Source organism: Lissotriton helveticus, chromosome 3_2 (genome assembly GCF_964261635.1).
Source record: "Lissotriton helveticus chromosome 3_2, aLisHel1.1, whole genome shotgun sequence".
NCBI lineage: Eukaryota > Metazoa > Chordata > Amphibia > Caudata > Salamandridae > Lissotriton > Lissotriton helveticus.
The window spans coordinates 21,348,892-21,375,194 of NC_136062.1; the positions used below are offsets into that span (position 1 = coordinate 21,348,892).

The 26,303-nt window shown below is 43.8% G+C and overlaps 1 protein-coding gene across 3 annotated transcripts in view; it reads right to left on the reverse strand.

Annotated features, from left to right (window-relative positions):
• Window positions 1-23,602, reverse strand: part of GABPB1 (GA binding protein transcription factor subunit beta 1) — a 634,768-nt gene extending 611,166 nt beyond the window's left edge. For 2 of the 3 annotated variants that reach the window (XM_078684756.1, XM_078684754.1), the window contains exon 1: window positions 23,442-23,573. The gene's annotated coding sequence lies outside the window, so the exon portion shown is untranslated. Of the gene's footprint in view, window positions 1-23,441 lie in introns of all 3 variants that reach the window. The other variant, XM_078684755.1, reaches the window with a different exon arrangement.
• Window positions 23,603-26,303: the final 2,701 nt, after the last annotated feature.

Genomic DNA, 26,303 nt, shown 5'->3' on the forward strand with positions numbered 1-26,303 from the left:
CAGGGGACCGGACCTCACCTCACCTGGACCGTGCTCAGGTATACGAGGCCCCGCTCTCTCCGTCAGTGCCACCAAACAGTCCTGAGGCTTGGGGGAGGCCTCCCCCAAGCCTCAGGACTGTTTGGTGGCACCTCCAATATTTGTAACTTTTTCACAATTTTGTTTGTTGTACTATTTTGTTTCACATATAATTTAACAGTAGCAACAAGTTAAGAGCAGTGGCCCTGATGAAAGCCAAGGGACATTTTACCCGGTAGGCAGAAACATGTTGGCCCATATCGTGACAGATATTTGGTTCATACTGTCATTTGCGCTGTTCCTGTTTTTTAATTAGGGGATGTGCCTTGTTTTCCATTAAAATAGTTTGTTTAAGACATATCACTCTATTTTAAATCACCATTTTTGGTTAGTTGCACTGTGTTTTCACAACTTTTCTCCATCAAAAATTGGCTACCAGTTGGTGGTTCATAGTCTACTGTGGACCAGATCCAGTATCAATAACTTAGTGTGTGGCATGTGGTCCCGATAATCAAAGGACCCGCCAGTTCACAAGTTGGACGGCGAAATGATATGACTGATTACCTGGTCTGCTTGATGGTTATCCACCATGAGAAGATCTGGATCTAGTCGATCAGTTTTTCAAGTAGTTTTACACTCTGTGTTCTGAGTCTATTACACATGTTTCCCCTTTCTCTAGCTCCTTTCAAAACGGTGACTGTAGCACTCACTGACATAGTGTAATCTATGTCAGTTAGGCCAGAATAATCGGCTTATAGACCTCCTGGGTTGTTTGTGTTTTTCATATTGGGTAGCTGGGGAAGTGAACCAGTAGTAGGTCTTTAAACTTTGTTTCCCTATGGCCCTCCACTCGCGGTTTATTGTGATACATATAATCTACGGACGGTTTTCGGTGCAATCCAACATACAAGGCAGGATATTCAGGCAGTCGCAGTGTTCCTTGATATAGAAAAAGCTTTCGACTTGGTAGAATGGGCGTTCATGATCCACATCTTGACCAGAATGGGGATGAGAGGCATTTTCTTGCAAATGTTGGCTGTACTATATGACAGACCCATACCCAGAGTAAAAATCGGTAACATGGTTACGGACACGTTCAAAATAACTAGAGGCACGCGACAAGGATGTCCACTCTCTCCAGTGCTGTATGCGTTGATAGCAGAGCCTCTGGCATGCGCATTACGGGAGTATCACAGCCATAAAGGGATACGTTTCCCGGGTGATGAACTGATTATACCTACATACCCTGAGCACAACCTATCACCAGTACTACACGAAGTAGTCGAATTCTGGGCGTTGTCCAGCCTTTGGGTCAACTGGACCAAAGTGATTCTATTCCCACTCACCCCTGCTACACTTCCCTTTACCCAGACTTTCCGTTACGCTGGACAATGGATCGGGTGCCATATCTGGCAACCTAGTTTACACCGCTGCTACCTCTTACATTATGATGTGTAAATTTGGCTCCACCTAACCGGTTCTACCTCTCATATTTTGTACATGGTGTAAGCTGATTGCTACCTCACATATAGTGTACATTGTGTAAGCTGCACCTACGCACTGTATGTTCCTGGATTGCACCGACTGCTACCTCTTATATTTTTGGCTACTTTTGGCCACTCACTAGTGTCACTCCTATGCCCTGTAACGAACGGCTGACAGTTTTATTGTCGTCTTTTCTCCTACACCCAACGTTACAGCCATCCTAACATGGATCTCATCGGTAAGCACACATTTAGAATCACCTACCCTTCCACTCTCACCAAAAAAGCAGCTAAACGCTTTAAACATAACTTCTTGAGGTCGCACCCTGAAACACCCTTTGCCGACACCTACTTCTCACCGGGCAATGGAGCCCTGAACACTGATATCATCTTCCACACCTCACGCAGAGCCCAATGGAGAAAAGCGTTCCTAACCATACTCACCGTCTCCACCACCAGGAAAACAACTCATGGCCTAACTCTCTCTATCACACCTTCCCAACTCTTCCCTGGCAGAACTACCATTACTATCTACAATAACGGGATTGTCCTAATTCAATCCACGGACAAGAACCTGGAACTACTAGACAACCTGTTCCCCAAGTTCAAAGAGCACCTTTCCAAGCTGCGGACCTCCACCCAGAACTCCACCAGCACTATCACCCCTGACGTCGCAGCCCCCACCCACAACACTTCTAACATAGCTCAGCGTCGGATCCACACGCACCTCACCTCTACCCCCAGCACCCTAGTCAATGGCCCACCTGCTGTTACCGCCCCACACTCCCCAAGCGCAGTCACAAATCTCTCCACCTCATACACTAACCGCCCCTCTAACACTACCCCTTTGACCCCCACTCGTACCTCTCCCATCCCTCTCCCCCCTGACATAACAACTCCCACCCACAACACACCACCATCTGAACACACCACCGTCCGGAGCTTATCCCCCCCCCTTCCATCCCCCCCATGGCAGATCCCTCTCCCTCCCCAGCTCCCTCCCCACTCTCACTCACGACACTCTCATCCTCCCAACCAGTCCCACAGAACATACCGCCTCCCTTACCTTAGCATCCCCCCCTCTCTCCCCTCCTATTCTCAGCCCCCACTACCTTCCTGTCTCCCCCACTGTCTTCAGCCTTCACTCACTCTTCAACTCACCGGCACCGTCTCCCACTATCGTCACTACCTATGCCTCCCACCCTCCCCCTACTTCACCCACACCCCTCGCCCACAAACCCGCCCACACTTTGAATGCCATCCCACTCATTATCACCGTAGAACCTTCCAACAACGCTAGCATATCCCCCCCTCGATACCCTGCGCGCTTTCCTGCCCACTACTCAACCATTCACCAATGGCTCTCACCACCAACCCCATCTCCAATCCACCTCCTGACCTGACTTTATCCACCCTCCAACAAGTCAAAGAGGATCTCCTACAAGTCAAAAAAGATCTCCACGCAATCAAAGACCTTCTCTTCTCACAGCCCAGTCTACCTCCCACCATCCCACTACCCTACAAACGACGCACCCTCCCTACATACCCTCGCTTCCAACGACCCCCGCGCTGGCCGACTATCCCCGTTCGCAATACCTCCCACCGCCCCCGTCGTGTCCTCATCTCACTGTCGGACCGCGACCTATGCTCCCTCCTACGCTCTTATGGCCCAGGTCCGGTAAAACACATATCCAACACACACATCCCCATACCCACAATTCTCACAAATCCTCTGAGGCTCCCAACCCTTAGCAACAGAGGTTCCGTCCCTAACAACCTCAGAAAAGTCCCCCTCACTCTAGAAGGCTCGACCACCCTTCTCACTCCCAAACTCAAATGCATCCTACTCAACTGCAGATCGGCCCAGAGACACTCCCCTGACATCGCTGATCTCGTCTCAGCAATGGATCTGGACCTAGCCATTCTGACTGAAACGTGGCTTACTGAAGCCTCCACCCCGATTATGGACATACTAGTCCCCCCCGATTATCACATCATTAGACTGGACAGGCCTCGCAAGACAGGCGGGGGTATTGCATGCATTTTTAGGAGCAACCTCTCCGTTACTAAAGCCACCTCCCCCTCCCTTACTTCCTGTGAACTCCTCTGCCTCGACATCACCAGCGAGGGCAAACAAGTTTGTGCTTTACATCTCATCTATCACCCGCCTGGTGACAACCTCATATTCACCCAACAACTCATGGACACGATCACATCCAATGCCGGTCGGCAGACCACCCAAGTCTACCTGGGTGACTTCAATCTCCACTGGAACGATCAGAAAGACACAGTGGTGAATAGTCTCAAAACTTTCCTTAATGCGCTTGACCTCACCCAAATATGCGATAGACCAACACACGACAAAGGCTCGATACTCGATCTCATCATCGCCAAAGAGGACTCTACCCAACTGGAGGCGATCCAACCCTGCGACTGGTCAGATCACCACATTATCTCCTTCTTTATCAACGAAAAAGTTAAACCTACCCCGGCTCAACCAACCAAATCCAAAACCTGGAAAAGGGACATGAAGAACCTTAACCCCACTACCCTGCCTCCCCACATCGGCAATCTCCTCCTTCCCCCTTCAGGTGCCTCGGATGTTCAATCACTGACCGACCAATACCTTGACTCTATGAATACAATAGTCAATGAAGTCGACCCATTGCAACTGAAGAGAGTCTCCACCAAAACTTCTAACCCCTGGTATGACAGCAGACTCAATGACGACAGGCGTACTATGCGAATGGCAGAGCGTACCTGAAGATCTGACCCTTCATCACTGCATCTCAAAACGCTTAAGAACAAGAGAAATGCCTACTTCAGGAAAATAAAGCGCACAAAGTCGGACTACTTTAGCCGCCAGTTGGACCAAGCAAAAAACAGGCCAAGAAAGCTGTTCGAACTAATCAAGACTCAAACAAAGACACAACCCTTACAATCAAACAGCACAACAAGTGACACCCCACACTGTGAAGCCTTCTCTGCTTTCTTTAAGCTAAAGACTGACAACATAAGAAATGACCTCATCATGGATGTAAGCCGATTCCCCAACCACACCAGAATGTCTAACACCCAACCTAAAAACAAGGCATCATGGCTGTACTTCGACACCTACTCGGAGGAAGCAATACACAAACTGCTCTGCACCTTGAAGCCCTCTAATCACCTCATAGACCCCCTACCGGCTAATGCTGTAAAAGACTTCATCCCCTTGCTCCTCCCTCTTTGGACCAAAATCATCAACAGCTCCCTTCAACAAGGTCTCATTCCAGACTCCCTCAAGGTGGGGCAAGTCACGCCTATACTCAAGAAACCTACAGCTGACCCGTCTGACCTAAACAATTACCGTCCCATCACCAATATCCCCACCCTGGCCAAACTGCTGGAGAAATGTGTCCAACTCCAACTAACAAAACACATTGACCAATTTGACCTCCTCAACCCTCATCAATCAGGCTTCCGAGCGAAACATAGCACGGAAACAGCTATGACACACATAATTGATGACGCCCTCCAAATCCTTGATCGCAATGAGTCTTGCCTCCTCATCCTTCTTGACCTCTCTTCAGCATTTGACACGGTCAAACATGAGAACTTACTGGAGCTGCTAAGCACTAGAATGGGTCTATCGGGAACTGTTCTCAAATGGTTTTCGTCCTTCCTTCATAACCGGTCTCATAAGTTCAAGATCGACAATGTGCTATCTACACCTGTGCCTGCAGATCTAGGTGTTCCACAAGGATCCTCCCTCTCCCCCACACTGTTCAACGCTCGTCATGGAACCGCTCGCCACCTTGCTCCAAGCATCCAATGTTCAATTCCATATGTACGCCGACGACACACAACTTTACCTAAAGCTACAATCCCCGGAAGATATCAAACTTCTGAATTCCACACTTATTAACACTCAATCTTGGCTGGCCGATAATCACCTCAAACTAAATGCTCTGAAAACTGAGTTCCTACTCATCTCACCCCCGGCGAAAATTTCCACCACCCAAACCTGGCTCAATAACCTAACAGCACTCAATGTCCAACCTACCATCGTGGACTCTGCGAAATCCCTAGGCATCACACTCGACGCCAAGCTCAACATGCAGCAGCACGTTAGCAAAGCCACAAAAGGAGCTAATTTCCAAATCAACACACTGAGGAAAATTAAACCCTTCCTCCCTGCCGAAGACTTCCAAACTGCTGTACAAGCTTTAGTCATCCCTCGCATAGACTACGGCATTGTGGCCCTCAGCGGACTCCCGCTATCCACAACAGCACCCCTAAGAGCCTCCTTGAACGCTGCCGCGAGACTCATTACTGGCTCAAGAAAACATTCGCATATATCCCCAGACTTAAAGTCCCTAAAATGGCTGCCTTTTGAAGCCAGAATACAGCTAAAAATTGCAGTTATGACACACTCGGCCGTGCACCACAATGCACCCAACTACCTGGCTCAAAACTCCTGAAACCTCGTAGATTCCGGAAAGAAAAAACATACAAGCGCTCCTTCTCAGGAATGGCACCCAGGATCTGGAATGCGCTTCCTCCTGAAACCAGGCTTATCTCCTCCACTGCACTCTTCAAGAAAGAGGTGAAAACCATCCTTCTGGCCAAGATCTCCTGAACTTTATAGGTGCTGGATCAGACACTCTGCATCGCTTTGTATCACTGATCACCTTGTCCTTGGCACTATACTCCTACTTGATGGTGACACCACTACGCTACTCTCTTACTACCGACCAATATATGACACACTTTGGATTATTGAATCACCCTCCCGATGCCCCCAACCAGTGTTCTCTCTATCCTAAGAAATTGATATAAGCCATCCACACATCCAGGTTTTACCTGAACCCTTCTGTAGTGGGATCAATGACTTGTGCAGTCTTATATTACTTGTTTACCTGATTGTATATTGCTATGTTCTCTGTACGTTACTGTTATCCTATTATGTTAGTGACTATTATATTGCTCCCATTATCTCTGTCCATTCCTGCTGCCCCTACCCCTGTCTCTGTGAAGCGCTCTGATATCCGTAAGGATCTTGTTCGCGCTATATAAAACTTTGAATAAATAAATAAATAAATAAATGTCCACACTGACTCAGAGGTAGTACTCGAGGAGAACAACGGAGTTGTAGTCACTAAGTTAGAGGACGACACTGACCGATGGATCAGGTTGCCACTGTCACTTGCTGGAAGGGTCTCGATCATGAAGATGGTTGTATGCCTAGGTTTTTGTTCTTTTTTTCAAATATGCCAATGGTCTTTCCCAAATCTTTGTTTTGCATCTTTACTGCTTTATTACTCAAATTAGCTTGGGCCGGTAAGCACGCTCGAGCGAGGTGGGATATACTCACTCTACTGTAGCACATGGGTGGACTTGGCTACCCAGACTTAGACTTGTACTCAGAGCGGCGTAAAGAGCTAATGCCCATTTCTGGATACACTGGCCTGCAGATACTTCCCAAATCCTAAATGAAAAAGTGGTGGCGGCACCTCTCCCTCTGCCAGCGCTCGTTTAACCTACCTGATCACGGGACTGGAATACTAGACTCTATTAACACACCTGGCACCACATTCTTAAACTGGAGGCTGGAGCCATTCTGTATTCCCCATTGACCTAATGGGAATGGTGCCACTGGTAGCCTACGTGCAAAGACAAGGGAGTAACTCAAGCATTGAAAGCCATCGGCATAAAGATTCTAGGGGATATGTTTCTGAAGGTAAAGCAAGGACATGGAACGACGCATAGTCGATGAGCCAACACGACACATTACTTGCCAGAATCCAATTTCACAGGATGAGACACTCGCTGAGGGAGATCCTGGGCACTGACCTGGCGGAGATACCGGATGTTATTGCTCTCACACACATGATCAAAACTGATACACCCGGACACTTGGTATCTAAAATTTATAATCTGGCTCAGGGGTATCGAGAACACCACTACACCAAGGCTAGGTTAGCTTGGCAGACAGATCTAGGCAAAGACATGGATGAACATGGCGATACTGCTGCGAGACCATGAAACGCATTTCCCTAAATGGGCGCCATAGACTGATACATTTCAAATTCCTCAACAGAGTTTACTATACCCCGAGAGATTACACAGATATGGGTTACGAGACCCAGCTGACTGAACGATGTGGAGCGCTCTCTATCATTTAGCATGGTTATGCCCAGGAATTGCCAGCTTTTGGACTAGGGTCTTTCAAACTTTAGGGGAAATCATTGGCACATCAATAGCACCTGACCCTTTGCTCGCCCTCTTGGGATATTCAAAACCCCTTCCAAAAGCATATAGAAGGTTGGTTGACATGGGGCTATTAATTGCTAGATGTAGAATAGCTATCTGCTGGTCCTGAGGCCCGACCCCCACTATCGAAAGCTGGTCAAGAGACATGGTATATTGTAGTACACAGACTGAAAACTTTAGCGACCTTCTTCCTCCACGCAATCCCCCCCAAGAACTTCTGGGAATTATACCAAAGATATTTAGTCACCAGGAATAATGAAAATGAACGTGCTGTCAGACCTAAGGATGGATAGTACATGGTATGTGTTGTAATGTTGATGGGTTTACTGTCAGCCATCCGAGGTTAGATCCTGAGTATAGCACCTATATTATTAGACTGCAGCGCAGAGGTGGAATGTATGTGATTCCTGGTATAATCGGTACCGTCTCAAGATATTGCCAATGGTTCTGCACTTGCATAAGCTTTTCAGGCTGTGTGATGTAAAGTGTTACAGTGCTGAGTTATGATAACAGTCCCTTATGAGATCTTGTGGCAGGTTAACTGCACTTTATCCATTGATCCGTTAACAATACCCTTTGTAACTGCTTGTTATTCAAACTTTCAATAAACAAAATATATTTTTTTTTAAAGTAACAAAAAGTAATGTTGTGCCTTTATTGTATACAAAAGAAAATTAGTGTTCAACAGACCAAAAACGTACTGTCTGGACATCTAGATATGTTTTGAGGATCATTTTAATTTCACAATTCAAAAGCGTTATAAAAAGAAGAGTATGCTTTTCACTAGAGGCCCTCGCGGGGCATTTTAGGGGTGTCTCTTCAGTCACATTCAGCTGCTGCTGCTCACACCGTTCTGCCAAATAACATATTTTGGACATGCCGGATTGTTTTTCCAAACCGTATTAATTGTAGTCCATCAGCAGTGAAATGCTTAGATCTGCATTAAAATGCAATAAATATCCCCTCACCACTGGGATATTTAAACCTCAACTGCCCGCAAAAAACAGATGTTGGATGGTGAATTATTAGTAGGGGTAAGTATGCAGCTACCACTACCAATAAGGCACAAATGCAATACTCGGTCCAGACAAGGTCTCAAAAAAGGATTCCCTCGTTAAACCCTTGGTAGCTGGCAATGAGTAGGCAGGCTTAACTTAGGAGACAGGTGTGTGAAGCATTTAAAAATACCAATTCATTAAATAAGTAAGGCACAACACACCATATAAATCCACAACCAATTTATAAAAATAGGAAATATTTTTATGACTAAAATGACACCAAAATCCAATATAGAGAACCAGGGATAAGATTTTTTAAACAAACACTTTCTAGTGCTTATAAATATCTACCACCACTTTAGGACATCTACACGTGCTTGACAAAGTCAAAGTTTGAGGCCAACTGTGGTGGAGCCCGGGTCAGATGCACTAAGCAGGAGGCCTCTGTCAAAATTTTACTCGAGGAATTAGGAACTTTTTGAAGCATTTTCTCTCAATGTCGATAGGGCATCTCCAGCAGGCCAGATTCACATCGGCTTCCGGATTCGCAGCGGCTTCGTCGGCTTGGTTACGCAGGAGCCCCCAGTAAACCCCTGGAAGTCTTGAGCTCAGGAGCTTTCAGCAGGACATACTTGAAATCTAGGCCGGGTCACGGTGTGAGGTAGTCTGCTTGACTCTCGATGACAGGTACCTTATGAATAAGGCTTCCGGTTTTCCGTTTAAACGGATATTTACATATAAATACAGACGGAAAACATTTAGTTTTCGGTCTGTACTTATATATAGATGCGGGAAAATACTGACAAAACAATTGTTCCTGCCGCCTCTGTGCTCCTCTATAAAATCTGTGTCAGAGGCGCACAGGGGCTGCAAATGAAATCGGAAACTACTGACGATCTGGAGAGGGGTGAATAAGTGCAGCTGGGGGCGCCGTGTCTAAAGATTCCCTCCAGCACCCCTCGCTGTGGTGCTCATGCAAAGTTAATTCTTTGAGCAGTGCAAGCATCCAAAGTCCTTTAAAAGGTGTGAAAACACCCGGGACATGGCTGCAGCCCCATCAACCTTTTGTTGTATTGGGGGGGGCAGGAGTGTTGAACAGCATGTGCAGGGCCACTTTACAGAATTGGCCAGAGGCAGGCTGTGTAGACGTGGGTTGTGGGCTGGTTTGGCTCCCTGTGTTGTTGAGATGCCAGTGAAATGGGACAGCCTTGGCTCGGTCTCACTTCCAGCTCTATTTTTTGATGAGCTTGCGGTCTTATCTTTTTAGCAAGTAAACGAGGACCATGGTAAAACGTGCCTGATGCCATGAGCAGTTCTATTGCCCTTGAAGACGAATTAAGCCTTCATACAGTGCTAAATTACCCCGTTGTAGAAAAAAAATATTCCACACATAAAAGTAAACGAATTTGATCTCTGTACCCACAAAAAGCCTGGTGTGACCATGTGTCTTAAATGTTTTATATTTTTTATTGAAGAAACTCCAAAGACAAAGCACATTATTCTTGCTTTGTCGATATTAGTAAGCAGTAGTTCTGTGAAGGTCCGAAGCTGTGGTATTTGCCATTCCAAACCAGTGTCTCCTGTATCTTATCCTTTACCCTGGTTTTTGACATAGATATTACTATTAAGTGTCTTGCTTGGGAAGGGAAAACACTTGGTGTTGGCAATTATATTCCAGGGGTTGAACATATCCTTCACAAAACTGACGGATTTCCAGGCTGTATTCTGTTTTCAGCATGCATCAGCATTTCAACGTTTTATTTTTTACAGGGCCAGATGCATAATGTTAGATGGACATATTATAGGTAAGCAGAACTTTAGAAATTGTATAGGGGGCGCAGATGCCTCTGATGCAGCACCGTTTGTGGCTAGGCAGACAGCATGCTTGTGGCAGTCATTTGTCAAGCGAATCCTTATTCTTTCCCACTATGGATTCAGCCGACAAAGTATGCATGTCAATTTAAATAAATGTGAAAAAATACTAGTTGCAGTGCCTTTTTTTTATTGCGGCAAAAATAAATGTGGATAAATACAGATAAAATGACCCAGAAATAAATATGGATAAATACAGACGGAAATGTTAAAAAAATAAATAACATAAAACTGGGAGCCCTACTTATGAAGCTTTTTCCAAAAGCTGCTCCAAACTTTTGGAACTTTGTACTGAAGTTCCTCTTGAGGGTTGAAAGTTTCCACAATACAAATCCATGGTCGCAGAGTCTCTGAGCAGCTCCCCTGAAGTTGGGACTACAGTTCATAAAATGCACCTGGCCAAATCCTTCAAAGTCCCATGGACACAATCCAAGCTAGGGACTTCTTGTGGGAGATTGTGCAGGTGAGCTCTGTTAACCTGTTGCTTTCAGGGAGTCTACTCCTTAATACTTTTTTAAACAAGGCACACTCCTCAGGGCTGTAGTTGCAAGAGTGCAGCAGGAGTAGTCCTTCAGAGTGCAATCCTTTTGGCTGGAGACCAGGGATCCAGGTATGCAGTCCTTCTACTTGTAGTTTCAGGCAGCAGAACTGAGCTGTCTTTCAGCTTTCATTTATTTATTCAATGTTCTGGAGCGACCAGCAGGGGAGCACCCCTTACCAGTGGGGTACGGGGAACCAACCAAAAAGCATGACTGCTTCCTCTGAAGTGTGCTATTTTTTTGTCCCACAAAGCACTGCACTTTAAAATTCAAGATGGAAACTTTCTCTCCTTGAGAGCAAGAGCTGGCTAAATCTACCCACTGGTGTGTCTCGTGTCCCTCAACGCCTACTTTCCAGTCCTCCTGCAAATTCCATTCCCAGGGCTGCCATCTGGCTAGGGGGGTACAGGAAGAAGTGGTAGGCCTGGCTGGCATTCCCTACTCTCCTGCTCTATTTGAAGCCTACTTTGATTTACCCAGCACCCATCCTGGCCTGTTCCCTGCAGCTGGAGAGCCCCCTCTATCAGATAACATCTGCCTCTATGCAAGTCACGTCACTTATCACCTAAACAAAGCAGTTTGGCTAAGCCTGGCCAATCAAAAGAGGCTGCATGCAAGAAGGTTGGATGTTGGTTCACAGAAGAGAAAGTTCTAACTTATCTTACAAAATGGTTGTGATGAATTCAACAGTGGCAAGTTGTCCGATTTATTATTAGCAATCTTAAATCCTTGAAATATTATTTTAGCTCACTCCAATCAATAGACTGGATGGGATTACAGTAGTCCCATGTTAGCCTATGGAGCTAAAAGTGCTACAATGGGGAAAAACCAGGGCATATAAAACATCTTTTAAAATGACCCTGCTTACTTTTACATGGCGCCTTACCCTGGGGTGACATAGGATAGACCTTAGATGTGACCTATATGCAAAGATAAGGTCGTTTTATACTTTGGAAGTACTTTTAAATCCAAAATCGATTTTGCATGTAATTTCAATCTCAAAGTAGCTTGCAAAGCAGGGATGACTTTTAAAATGGCAGCAGGCAATACAGTAGTGCACACTTAAGTGCCTCAAATGTGTTGGGTCTCTAACCTACATGCCCTGCCATACACTATGGACTTACAGGTAGGTTGTCAGTGCCAATTGTAATTACACCTAATTACCATATACCTTTTTATTCATAGCACTGGTCCTGGTTAGCAGAGCCCAGGGCGCAGTCAGTCAGTTACCACCACTATCAGTCAAAAAATGGGGTTGATCAGAACAAAAAGGATGACTTTCTCACAACAGACAAAGTCAGGGACTAAATTTTATTTTGAGTTTAAGAAGTTGCAGGTGGCACAACCACATGATACAGTCAGCCATTTCTACCTTTTTAGCCAACTGTATGGAGCATTGTGGGGCTTGATGTTTTGCTTTCAACATTGTTATTTATTTATTTATTTCTTTCTTGTATTTGTAAAGCGCAACACTCATCCCGTGGGATATCACGGCGCTGTAAGAAAAAGGAGACTGCTGAGACAGTGCTGGGAAGTTAGTTTTCGGGAAAGAGTTGGGTTTTTAATTTTTTGCGGAATTGGAGGAGGTCTGTGGTGTGTCTGAGGTCTGCCGGTAACTCATTCCATCTTTTGGCCGCTAAATATGAGAAGGCGCGTCCGCCTGTCCTTGCCTTGTAAATGAGCTTGGGTTTCGCCAGGGCTGAGTTATTAACCCGTTTACCGCAGCAAAAATCTCGCCACGGTGCGGGTGTTCGACGGAGTGGGCGGGGCTGCATCGGCTGTTGGTCGTGCGCAGCACCAGGGAGGTAGTGCTCGCGTCGGCCACACTATCAGAGCGCCTAAAATGCCAGAATTGACCAAAGATATTATACATGACATGGAGCCATCTAGTCCGTTTAATTTAAATATATGGTTTTAAAAATCACACTTATTGTTTTACATTTAAAATCAAACTAAAACTGCATTCAAACATACACTGGCAATGTAAACAATGTTGCCACTTGCATAGGGCGAAAATGTTATAACTAGCTTTGCAACACAAAGATTCAACATGGGCAGCAGGACTATGTCTCACATCAAATATTGTGAAACAGCATCTGGTTCACATAAGGCATCTTATTTTTTTTGTTTGTTTAAATCTGTTTATTCATTTTTGTTTTTCCGACATTCTCAGAAACCAGGTCATACAAGACAATTGGACAGTATACACTCTTCTACAGCATGCATCTCTTACATGAATGTACCGTTCATAGGGCATCTTATGTAAGTTAATGCATCCTTCCCTTTTCTACAAGGTAAGGCGACAGCAGCGGAAACACCCTTTCTTCATAGAATAAGCACAGCTGGTCAGAGACAGTGCAAGCTTCACTTGTTCAGAGGACAGGAACAGCTATGACAGTAGCAGTGCAAGCTTTCCCCCACCAGAGAGCATGTATAAATCAGGCAGCAGCAGTTCATGCTGTGCTTCCTCACAGAACATATACAGCAGGGCTGGGGCAAAGCAAACCTTTCCTTTCTCATGAAAGGCAGCAAGTGAAAAATGTAATTCCCTGCAGAATAGATTCAATACAATAGACCAGTACAAACATCTTCGCTCACTCACAGAATGTATACAGTTAAGTAATGAGCGAGTACTGAACTCTCTACGAGGAATGTATAGGTGTATAAATAACTGCAAGTTCAACACCATTTTCATTTAGATTATATTCCACATGATCATCCTGAAAGTCCTGCTGCTGTCACTTTTGTTCCTTCTGTTGTGATATCTTGTAGTCTTGCTGCTGGCACTTCCTGTAGATCCAACTGTTTCAGTTCACAGGCATATATGTAAATACAACTTAGATCTCAAGGGATGGGCCCTTGCTATATCCATACAAAGAAATTCACTATTTGTGGTGTGAAAGGGGATGGAGGGAGAAACCTGTGCCCAGTAAGGCCATTTATAGACAAAATGGCGAAAAAGAACAAAATCCTCTATACAGCTCTTAATCTCTGCCCTCAACTGCCACTTCTATTTTACTACTCTATTACATATTTCAATCCTTCTCTCTCGCACCTAAGGGTCCTAATATTGCTCTCTTGTAAGTCACAGTCCTGTCTTCTCACAGCTCTTTTGAAATATATTTGATCATTCATCCTTCCACTTTATAAATGTATGATCCTCGTGTGTCTTCTTCAAACACCTCCATTTCCCTTTCTCTATCGCACAAACTGTCCTCTCTCACAGTTACACTTTCATTTGCACACCCATTTCTATCCGTCCTCTAATATTTCAAGCTCGCCACACATGCTACTCTTCCGAAGTCATCCATCGTAACTTATGTATGCCTTTATTACATCTTGCTTTCAAATATCTTTTCACCTTCTGCTCACGTCCATTCCTCAAAAATCTATTCTGTCCCACGTACTCTTCATACAAACCCATTATTCACACACACACACACTCACTTCTCAATGCAACTTTTCTCACAAACCCTCTTTCATATCCTCCTCCTCCTTGCAAACTTCACTGACTTGCATTTTTCATCTCTATAATCTCCTTTAATGTTCCCTCCCAAGCTCATATTCTTCTTGAATCCCATCTCTCACAAGCACTTTCCTTTTTTCACTTCTTGCTTTCACAGACATACACACTTAAGCAGGCTGTATTTTTTAATACACCAGGTCACCAGTACAATAAACATTTTTGAAAATTACACTGCTGAAAATAAAGCAGTGTGCCACAATTAGGAAATAGCAACTTAAGAGGCCATGCTGAACTGGTCTGAATAGAATATCCTATATAAGACTATAGATTCAAATCAATTTGATAATGATGTCAAGATGAAACATGGATATTTGGCTGTGAAAATAAAGACAACTTTTAGAAGCACCACATTCAATTCAAAACGTGCTGCTTTGTTTTCAAGGCTCTGCATGGAATGGCTCCAGAATTATTTAATAGCCGAGTGGCTAGATATGTCCTGATGAGAGATATCTGCTCTTCTTCAACCAATATATTGGTGGTGCCAAGATTCTTCAAATAAAGGGTTGGAGGCTGCAGGATCACTGTGCTAGCCCCAACTGCTGGAACTCCCGCTCATTGCATATTCGTACCTTCACCGAATTAAACTCTTAAAGAAATGCTCCAAAAACCTAGGTCTTGAAGAAAGCACTAGAGTTCCATTCCTAATGATGGCATCAGGTTCCAGTGCTCTTATTTGCCTCAGATATTTGTAGTGCCAAGATACCTTGGGGTGAACAAGAGCCCTATAAACACTGTAAAACATAACATAGCAAAATGAAGAGTCCGAGCCATTTTGTAATTGGAGTTTGTGTTGATTTATTTGGCTTACCACAAATTGATAAGCAAATGAAACTCCTAGATCACTGTTATCTGGACAAGCCCAGGCACAGATTCAGTAACTATACTCTAGGCAGGCAAAAGGGTGCTAAAATCTCCAAAAAGGTACTGAATTGCGTCAATACCATCCTCTATGTTGCACTTGTTAAAAATGTGGAGTGCCGCCACCAATGCTTTATAAGCTTTCATAATCTGATGATATGTTAAAACAGCTACAGGTGGTTGGGTGAAGAAATTCATCTGACGAAATTGACCTTTCCATTCAGGATCTCAAAACGTTGTGTAGTATATAGGAGTTAGTGGGCAAAAGACATTGTGAAGTGAAAAGGGTTAAACGTCAACGTTGATGAGAAAAGTCCATGCAATAAGCTACATACTGCAGAGAAATGTTGAACGGTTTTGTTTGTTTTCTACTAACCTTGCTACATGTATATATTTAGCTAAATGTACACAAATGTTTGTCCAGCCAAGATTTTGCGTTGTGTCGAATCATAAGCTTACAGCCTAGGTCATGTCGATAAGATTCAATGAGAACGAGTAGAATATAAGACGAAGGAAAAAGTGAGGATATTTGGTCGGGAGGTTTGCAAGTATAACAGGGAAGTAGCTGGTTTATGAAAGGATAATGTGAGATAGTGAAAAAGCTAGCTTTTAGTGCATAAAGAATATGGGTGTGGTACAATCTGGGAACCTCACAGACGGAGTCATGCAAATTTGCCACTGCCCACAGCTGCTGCCCCTCTGTGCGATCCAACAGGGTGTTTGTAGTGGTCTTCCTGGTACTGTCTGGAAAATCAAAGGTGACCTGGGACAGAAGGCCTTTTCTCGCAGTTTATCTTGATAGCAGGAATTGCATGATAGCAACTGAATGCATTTGAGCTATTTTAAGACACCACAGGAAAAATATGTGGCTTTCTTGATACGGTTTTCATTACAATGATATAGTAAAAACTAAGTGTGTTGTTCTTTATCGGGGTGTCCTTAACCACATGGCTGCTAGAGCTATTCCCCTGCTGTGCTGGACAGCAACCAAAACGGGTGTGGTCATGACGGAGCACCTGAGAGGTATATGCCATGACGAGTTGAGCTCGTCATGAGCACGGAAGGGGTTAATGAATTGTATCTGGTACAAAATAGCTTGGGGTGGTTGCAGGCAAGCAGTCAAATTCACTTTGGAATATGTTATGTTGAGCTTCAGTACAATACAGCACATTAGGCAATTAGAAGACCAAATTCCTGTTAGATTTGTTTCCTATTACTTAAATTGATGTCGCTCAGTGTTCACCTGAATTGTTGTATCTTAAAAAAGAAAAATAGATAAATTAAAAAGGATTGCTACTTGCTTACATTTAAACATTCAGTTTAATATATCTGAATGCAGTCTAGTGCAGTGTTTCTCAAAACGTGTTGCGATCTGAGCCTGTTTTTGGTAGGTCTTGAAAGTACAAGCAATAAAGATGCCTTCAAAATCCGTATTTAAGGTGTCACATTTGCTGTGCTTCAAAAACGGAGCTCAACTGACAGGCTATGTCTTCTGACAAATTTGCAACTTATTTTTTGAACATGAGGATTGGGGTTTACAAACTCCTCTAACTTTGCTGTCAGAGAAAAAAAAGTAAAGTGAATTAAATGAAAAAATTACTAGAGGGCAGAGTGTCATTTTTTTCTAACACACAACAAAATGTAACTACCTGTAAAAAAAACTGTACACATTCAGCAGTTAGGAAAGCAAATGTTTGGTAATTCTGAAGTGAGATGGAAGCAAAGATCATAGCATAATAAATAAGGACACTTTATTTTGTGATGCACAAATGATAAATATTCACTCAAATCAATTTCTACGTATCATTTGTGTGCAGATCAGTAAAACTATGTGTAGATGCAAATTTAGTGGCCATTTAAATGGAAAATGCGTGGTCTGTAAAATACAGTGCGCTGCAATGAAATGCTGCCATGAAATGCTTTAGTTACACTAAAAAAAATGTTATCGCCTGCCTTATAGCTAGTAAAGCTAGATGGGTCATGAAAGTTTATTATTCTTACAAAGTGGGACGTGGTTCTAAAAAGTTTGGGAAGCACTGGTCTGGAGTAATAATGTAAAATGCATTGTAAGCCTATATATGATAAAGTCTACATGGGCATATGGCTGTCTTTAGTTTGCTACATGGCAACGTTAGTGTGTTTCTCCCTACAAGTGCAGTACCCAGACACCAAACTTTTAACCTATTAAATCCCTAAACATATCTTTGTGCACACGTGTGGCACAATCACTCAATGCTACATTAACTAGAGTGAGGCACTTATCCAAATTACCCCTAGAGGTCCCAGATTTATCTGCGAATGAGTCACGCTTCATGTGAAGCACCAGACCAGGCCGTTTCAGAGAGTGAAACATGCCTATTAAATTAAATATGCCTCAGCTTAGCAAGCCTTTCTGAGACCCTGGCATGTTGTGTCATCTTTCAGTGTTCGCAGGCAAATCAATTTTAGGGAGGCAGTGTTAGCTAATGTGTAAGGGGAGGAGTATCACTATCTTCATTCAGTGTCAATTCACCATATGCAGGTACATTACTTGGAAGCCATAAGCACATTACTTGGAAGCCATAAGCACAGGATACAGAGTGGAAGTGGGTAGAGTAACACCTAATCTTCATTCCAGTGCACCTCGTGCATGCACATTACTTTTAACATTTCTCGTTTCATGTAGACTTTAAAAAAAGAAGAAAAGTTTTAAAATGATGCCATAATGCTCAATGTGTGTGCATGCCATTGGAGGATAATGTGCTGCATGGCTAAACGCTTATAAGGTCCCAAAGGCGAGACCTATTGGCTATGCCAATGCTAGTTTATTTTGCTACAAATTCGATGGAGATTTGGAAATCCACAGCTAAAGTACTTTTTTTGCGGGTTCCTGCGCTGAACCCAGTGTTGGGTAGGGCCTGGAGCGACGCATTTTATTGTTTAGGTTGGGTCATGGCTCCTTCCCCTAGGCTCCGGGGTGGCCATGGGACCCCATCGCCCCTAGCATAAATTAAAGGCAAATGGAGCGTCCTGTCCCCCTCCCAGAACCTCACTGATGCCCTGGGGACCATATCCTCTGGGGCCGATTTAAAATGAAAGGGGAGAGGGGATGCACCGCAACCCTTCCAGAGCCTGCAAAGGCCCCAGGGACCCCATCCGCTGGGCCAAATTATTTAATAAAAAGGAGAGGCGGGTGAGCACCAGAGCCTCATAAGGCCTTGTGGCCCGCTTAAGAGAGGCGTCGTGGGGACCACCCCCTGGGACACAGTTTCCCACAACTGCACAGGAAGGTGAAAAATGTGCATTCCAATTAGGCAGCATGGGGTTGGCAATATGGACGGCAATAAAATATTACTTTATGTTAAATAAGCTGCAGAAATTCACTGAAATAAAGAAACTGCTTTATCCCCTCTTTATTCAGAAAAGTTGGGTTTCAGTAGTTTTACTTCATAAACAACGAGTCTTCTATAGCACATGTCAAAAACGGAGTCGCTACAGGTGCTAGAGTGAGTTCAGGATGTGAATGAGAGTTCAGGACAAGGCATGATTGGGACCTCTGAGTCGGAGTCGAAAGTACTGTAGTTCCTCACAGTGTCTGCCACTTGGTCATAAATATGTTTAATCTATATGCTCATACAATCCTTGGCCTCTCCGTAGAGCTAAGAAAGCAATGGTTGCATATGCGGATTTTAACCATGATTCTATGGGAAAGTATGTGAAGGAGGTACACAGTTCTGGAAAGGTGGGGGTGCATATATGGTGAAGTAGACGCTACAAAAGACTCTATATGCAAGAGAGTGTGAAATAACAGAACAAAGGAGGAAAGAGATTAAGTGTGTCAGATATATAGGGTTGGGACTTTAGCAAGAGAGACAGGAATATGAGCGTAAGCAAACTAACAGAGGGAGAATGCAGAGTCCAGCTCCCTTTGCATTTAGTTTTACGACTTGGGAAGTGTAGTGTAGTTTGAGTGCAGGGTCTTCATACAACATTCCGGGGCCACTCAGATAGGAGCAAGTTCTTTATTTTATGTTAGGCCCTTAGGTTACAGCAACAGTAGGAGGTAGGTGCAGTTGGGGTTCCATTCTCCCTCCCAATCTCCCTACCTCCGACTCAATACCACATACCAACATTCTAGGACATTAGTCTTTCTCACCGTTAAAGAAACCAGCTCAGATATACAGGAAAAGGGGAACAAACATGATGCTATATACCTCCCTTTCTTACAAAAAGCGAAAAGGACAACAGGCGTTCCTGTGCATATATACATATGGGACAATCATTCACAGTCACTGAATCTTAAACATTCAACCAACAACCTGGTTGAATGTATGTGCAGATACACAAAGACAACAAATTACAGTCACAGAAACTCTGTGATGGGTCAAAACAGGAAGCTCCCAAGCCTTACGTGAAACAACGAAATAAGACACCAGGTTGTGATTACCTTTTATAAAACATGTGACGACATCTTTGGACATGAATCCCTACAACCACCTCTGCACACACTCAATGACACTACACAACATTTATACATGCAAGACATGTAGTAACTGGGACTGAATCAAGAGCAAGTCAGGGCACAGAAACCCCTGGCTTTCTTCAACAAAGGGTTCCATATTCAATGCACTAAACAGATAGATTACTAATATAACACCATAGTTAAAAATACCTTTACCAGACTAAAAACAAAACCTAGCCTCGCAACCACATATGTACACATCCCAAGACATCCACCTCACTTTACTGAACTACACAGCAAAAACAATCATCATACATTCATTTCCACGAGCAACACAATCAATAACAAGGACAATACACTGCACCACACACACACACACAATAGTGCCACCCAGCACTCCAACTTGCACCACATCCTATCAAACTGAATGGCCAAAGCCAAACCAACATGACAAATGGCCAGGTGGAAGAAAGCATTTAATCGGCACCCAGTGCTGTGCACTTTGGAAATTTCACCAGGAAGGCAGGATGTCTAAAACACTGATCACAGCTCCTTGTGGACACATACTGAAAACGTATTCACAACACAAGATACAAACACTTGAGCAGTCTTGCATTGCAACACCAGACCATGTCTGCAGGTAAAGCTCTGCTCAACTAAAACACAGTAGAACTACATCAAACTTCCTGAAGGTACTAAACGTTCCCCAACTTCACATATCATGGGGTATTCCACCAGAAAGCCTCTAGTGACATGGCACTGTTCTTTATCAGTTCTCAACAACAAATGCATAAGCAAACTATGTGCATCTCTCGTGATGGGGTACTAACATTCCCTACACCCATGACATTTGGACATGTACAGCCAGCAAGATGGTAACTAAAGTCCATGTGGAGTTGAAAGTAAACGTTCACTCTGTATTCTAAAAACAACCTACAAGCTGACAATTTAAACTTTGCACCCTGTCCATTCAGCACACCATAAACATTAACAAACTGCAATACCCAAACAATTAAATTCTAACGTTCATAAACGTGCTAACCAGTACATACACAACCAATAATGTGTAAATGTCACAAGGCAATATTAATCGCCCATTGTTTCCTAAACTAATTAACATCACTTGGAAAACAAGGCACATTTTGTAACAGAAGCACGTAAAATAATACCCCATGAAAGCCACACAACCCAGTTGATTAATTTACTGAATGTCAAATTTTAACTCGGACACTGGACAAATTACCGGGCAGGCGATGTTTTGTTTTCTTAAGTTGCCAGGACATAGTACACTCTCAAACAATACACTCATTTCTATCGCCAATGCCTTACTTCTTTTTCTAAATTAACAAAAAGACATTGGACAGTCTTTCTTCAATGTTTCCGGACTTATCCCAATCAAACATTAGCTTACTATTCTCCTTCGTGAATTCGAAGTCTATGTAGCCAGTGCCACCACTCTAACACCCATAATATTGGAAAGTCTCTCTAAAGAGCAAGTTGCACTGATGAAGCCCAAACATCACACCCTCTTCCAGTGCCGACTGCCTCGAGCTGGAGAGGAAAGTTCACATTTACTGGGTGCTGCGCATTAATACAAGAACTTGGTCCAAAGACTTAAGCATACAGCTACCACGAACCACGTTATCTCCTATGGTCACTGTGTAAGGCACCACAAAATATGCAGAATGCACACTGGACCCTTAAAAGCGATGGACTCAGCTGTACGTGTGTCATCTTAAATGAGGAATCATACTTCGCGCTCACCAACGCTGCTCCTTATGTTGCATGTGTTTTTACCTGAAGTTTCATGTGTCATTTCAAATGGAAAAAGTTAAATGTAAACGAAATATCTATCCTGCCTCTTCCTACTGTCCTTATAACACTGTATCCTTAGCATTGGCTTGAGTTTAGAACTATTCACTGGGACACATCACCTTGGCGTACAACTTCCTCAACTAGAGCTTTCCTAATCTACTGACTGGACTCCTGCTCAGCAACTTGAGCCATCACCACTTGCCAGTAGATGTGAGTGTAAGCACCTCCAAACCAGACGTTCATTGTCACATGGCCATCTTACTAGACACAACATACCCTCTCCTCCACCAAACCGCCATCTGAGTATTGCTGCATTTTCATGCAGCTCCTTTAAGAACTTGTTGCCAAAATGTTGTAGTTAGAGGACAGGATCTACATACAAGAGTCAGGGGGCACTTAGGTAGGAAGTGCGTTCTTTATTTAATTTAGGTCCATAAGTTACATGAACATGTCAAGGATCCATTCCCCCTCAACATTCCTGGCATCAGCGCAGAGGGAATGAGGACAAACATAATACTACATAAAATCACCCCACTACCCTAAAAAGGGGGATCACAAGCACCAGAAAGCAACAGTAGTAAAACAGAGGGCCGGCAGAGGTGATTAATGAAGTCCCTGGACATTTGGCAGCTGTTGGTAAAGTTAGCAAAAGGTTCCAAGTCAAGTTTGACACTTTGTTTTGTTTTTGAGGGGTGATTTAGGCTAATCCACTTGCGCTCTGGCTAAGTGCCACAATCGTATAATTCTAATAAAAAAAGTATAAATTCCAGAATGTAGAGCGCGGTGTTTGGCTGAAAAGCCAAGACTTAACAGAAGGGAACATTCCTAACGTATTAATTCAACAACTTTGCAGTCCTCCCCGTTGCCCACCATTTACAAAGTTGTTTTGCACAACTTTAACGTCCACATGGTGCAGCGGTTCAATGCCCGTTCCATACACGGAGAGTGGCCTTTACGTCGACGTAGATAGATAGACCCGTTACCGCACAGTAACATTTGGCGACGGTGGTGTGATTTTGAAAAATATAACTGAGTGGGAGGTGTTTTCACACTGGCGAAGACTGTAGTGAGTTCAACTTTAACCGCGACAAGGCTAAATGAAAACCATTTGATGTTTTCAAAACACGAGTACCCCGCCTGGATCGGGTCTGGTCAGCATGTATGATCTCGGAGTCCTACATTAGGTACGTCACTCCCATCCCAATGGAGCTCGATGGTTGCTATCAATCGTCACTTCTGTCACATCTGTAGCAAAGTGACCTCCACGGATTAACAAAAGAAAAAGGCACTGTTATGCACTTCGCCCCCAAACAAGCACCCCAAATTATCCTCTGTTGCGGAGACATGAGGCACCTTGAGCCGGCGCCACGCTAGGCCGCTTTTTTTTTTTGTCAACCATCAGCGGATCACGCCACGCTTCCCATGCAACCCGCACACACGACCATACAACCCACATACACAGCAACGGCCTTTGTGGCGCCCGAGCCCCGGAAACAGGCACCGCATAGGCCGATAAACAGGAAATCGCTAGGGTGGATGGCGGGTTCCGGGGGAAGTTGAATTATTTTTTACTAGCAAAGAGATCAACTTCCACATCCGGTACGGGCCAGAGAGGCACAGAGCGCCGACACTGACCTGGAAAAGCTTGGGGTCTACGTCCCGACTCTTGTCGTGCTGCCAGCAGAAGGTCTGCCAGGCGTGTAACGGCAGTTCCAGCGCTGACCCTTCGAGTAAAGCAAGCAGATTTTCCGAAAATGCCGTCCGATGGGCGCCTAAAATCTTAGAGTATAGTCCCATATGCCGAACGCGGAGGGACACAAACATGGCGGCGCGATGGAAAGAATTACCCATATATACTTAATGAATTGAGAACAGTCGGGCGTGACGTGCAGCACATGGCAGGGGAACGAAAACGCGCACGGTCGTTTCACTCTATTATAGAAAAGATGCAGTTAACTAACCAAAACGTGTATCAAACTCCTGTAAAGTGAAGTGCGGAAGGATACGTCTGGGTTGGGGCACCACCGGTGTACTCACTCTTGGCACATGCGCAGTAGGGGAAGGGGTTGAAGCGGGCATATTTACTGTGAAAAATCCAGTGTCTGATGTTGGTGCTGCGGTTTAAAACAGTATTATAAAGTAAAACTGACTACATTACGTAGATAGTGTGGCATGTCACGCGTAACTCAGTAATGGACGGGAACTCCGACTTGAATCTTTTCGGAGTTACGAGAACCAATTAATGAAATATATGGGCGTGACTACCACAATCGGTGAATTCTTTGGAGAGAGTCCTAATGATCATGTGTAATGAAATTGGAAGGTGTTGTCATACATAATCTTAGAAATCGGAAAAGGAAAACTTGATTCCAGTTTAACGTTCTGGAAATCAGCAGAAGTCACTGTCAACTTAAAGTAACATTAACACAACACATCTTCTGTCACCTTGTGTTTGAATGAATGCAATAAAACAATATTTAGAATGAAATTACAGGCCAATATGAATTTCAGTTACAATAAAGCAAGAAAACATCGAAATAAAAAAAACATTAAAATATATCATTAACAATGTGATCAAAGCATTTTAAAACCTAACGTAATATACCACTTGGAGCATATAAAACGTATTAAAAGCTTATACAACTAATGGATTAATGATCCTACTAAAATTGCACTACCACTAAATCAAAACCATAACCAATAACACTTCAACCTACAAAACAACAGCCCCGTCTGCTTCCTCACAAATAAATTCTGACATCCATTTAGGTATTTTCCTTACTCTTGTTTACGTTCACATTAGAAAAGCTATTCTTAGCTGATATGTTATTACTATCAACATTTGTTACCATTGACCTCCGATTTGCACTTTCATACATTCACACAACCTTACCCGTCAGAATAAAAAATTTGTTGGCATTCGCACCAAGCATTTCCAATTCTATTAAGGACACGGAGGCAAGGATTATGCCATCTCTTTTTCTTTACTGATAAAATACAGCAGCCCATGAAAAACGTGTTAATACATCAATGTAAACCACATTTCCCACAATGCCATGGCACATCACCAATACCATAGACTTTAGCCCTATATATAAAGTCCCAAATGTGAGTACTTCCTCTTTCTTTGCTTTGAACAAACATTGTCCATGTATTTTGCAACTTGTCCAATGATGACAGAAAATTGTAGAAACTGCAACCAATTCAAACGACATACTCAACAGAAGTCCATGTAGACGAAGTATGCGCAGCTCGCCTTCTGTTGGGATGTACTTGTTGTCACGAGGGGGCTCGTGACATTCCGATATGGATTCTTAGGGTTGGAATGTGAGTGTTCTCTGACGGCAGTTGCTGCCGGGATCTCTGCTTCACCAGACGGATTAAAGGGAGCTCTTTCAACTGACCCGGTGTCGTCTTCCTTTCACTGGCGACGGGCTAGTCTGGTGTTCAGTCTTCCCATCGGTATTGCTGGACGTCGTGGTTTCCACTTCGAGACAACTGGATATGTTTCTGCATTCTATCATCGTACTTTGAGGGTCCGTGGTTGACGATTGTGTCCAGGAGCGGAGCGTTGTTCTTGTTCTGCGTTTGCAGCTGTGAGCCTTCATTAGGTGAGGTTGCCTACATTCGTTTTGGAGTTTTGCTGCCTTGCTCGCTTTCTTCGTTCTTCGATGCGCAAGCTGCTTGCAGCGGTTTCCGGCGCGTGCATCGACGCGTGCTACCATGGCAACTAGACTGTTGTGAGCGTGTCAGGCCCAGCGTGAGACTGCCATTATCTTCAAAGGCACGGCGCGTGCATCGACGCGCGCACTACCACAGCTATAAGCCTGTTGCGAGTACGCTAAGACAAGCGCAAGACTGTGATTACATTTAAAGGGAACACTTTTTTTTAAACACTGCTGTGCGCTGTAATTTAATGAGAAATTAAGCTTTCTTTCTAAAAAAAACTGAATTCAGTAAAGCAACTGAATCTTACACATGTTTTCCTTAACTAAGCAACTCAGGTACTGTATAACATATTAACTGCATCTAATGCTCCATTTTAAAGAAAGCTACTCCTAGAATTTAAATTTGATGTGCACTTCTGAATCTTTACTCTGCTCATTTTGCGCACACGTGTGGCTATTAAGAAATCAACAGAACAAGTCAACTTTTGGTGTTTTTTTCTTATCCATTTCATTTTGACCATTTGGGGCAGCAACTCACCCACGCAAATGGATGGAGTAGTAGCACCACCTCCCTTTTTACAGTCACCTGACTCACCTCCCATGTTGTGGAAACAGTGGAAGGATACATTTGAGGCTTTTCTTGAAGCAATTGATGGCGATACCTTTACTTCTAAAAAGAAAAAGCTTTACTTGTTTACAATTTGGGCACTGAACGGAGATCCATTTTACAAACATTACCTCTTGAAGAGGTGAGAACAAGTGTCAGTGCAGGTGATGATTGTGATTCACTAGTCATTGATGATTATTCTTCAGTCATAAAAACTCTGGA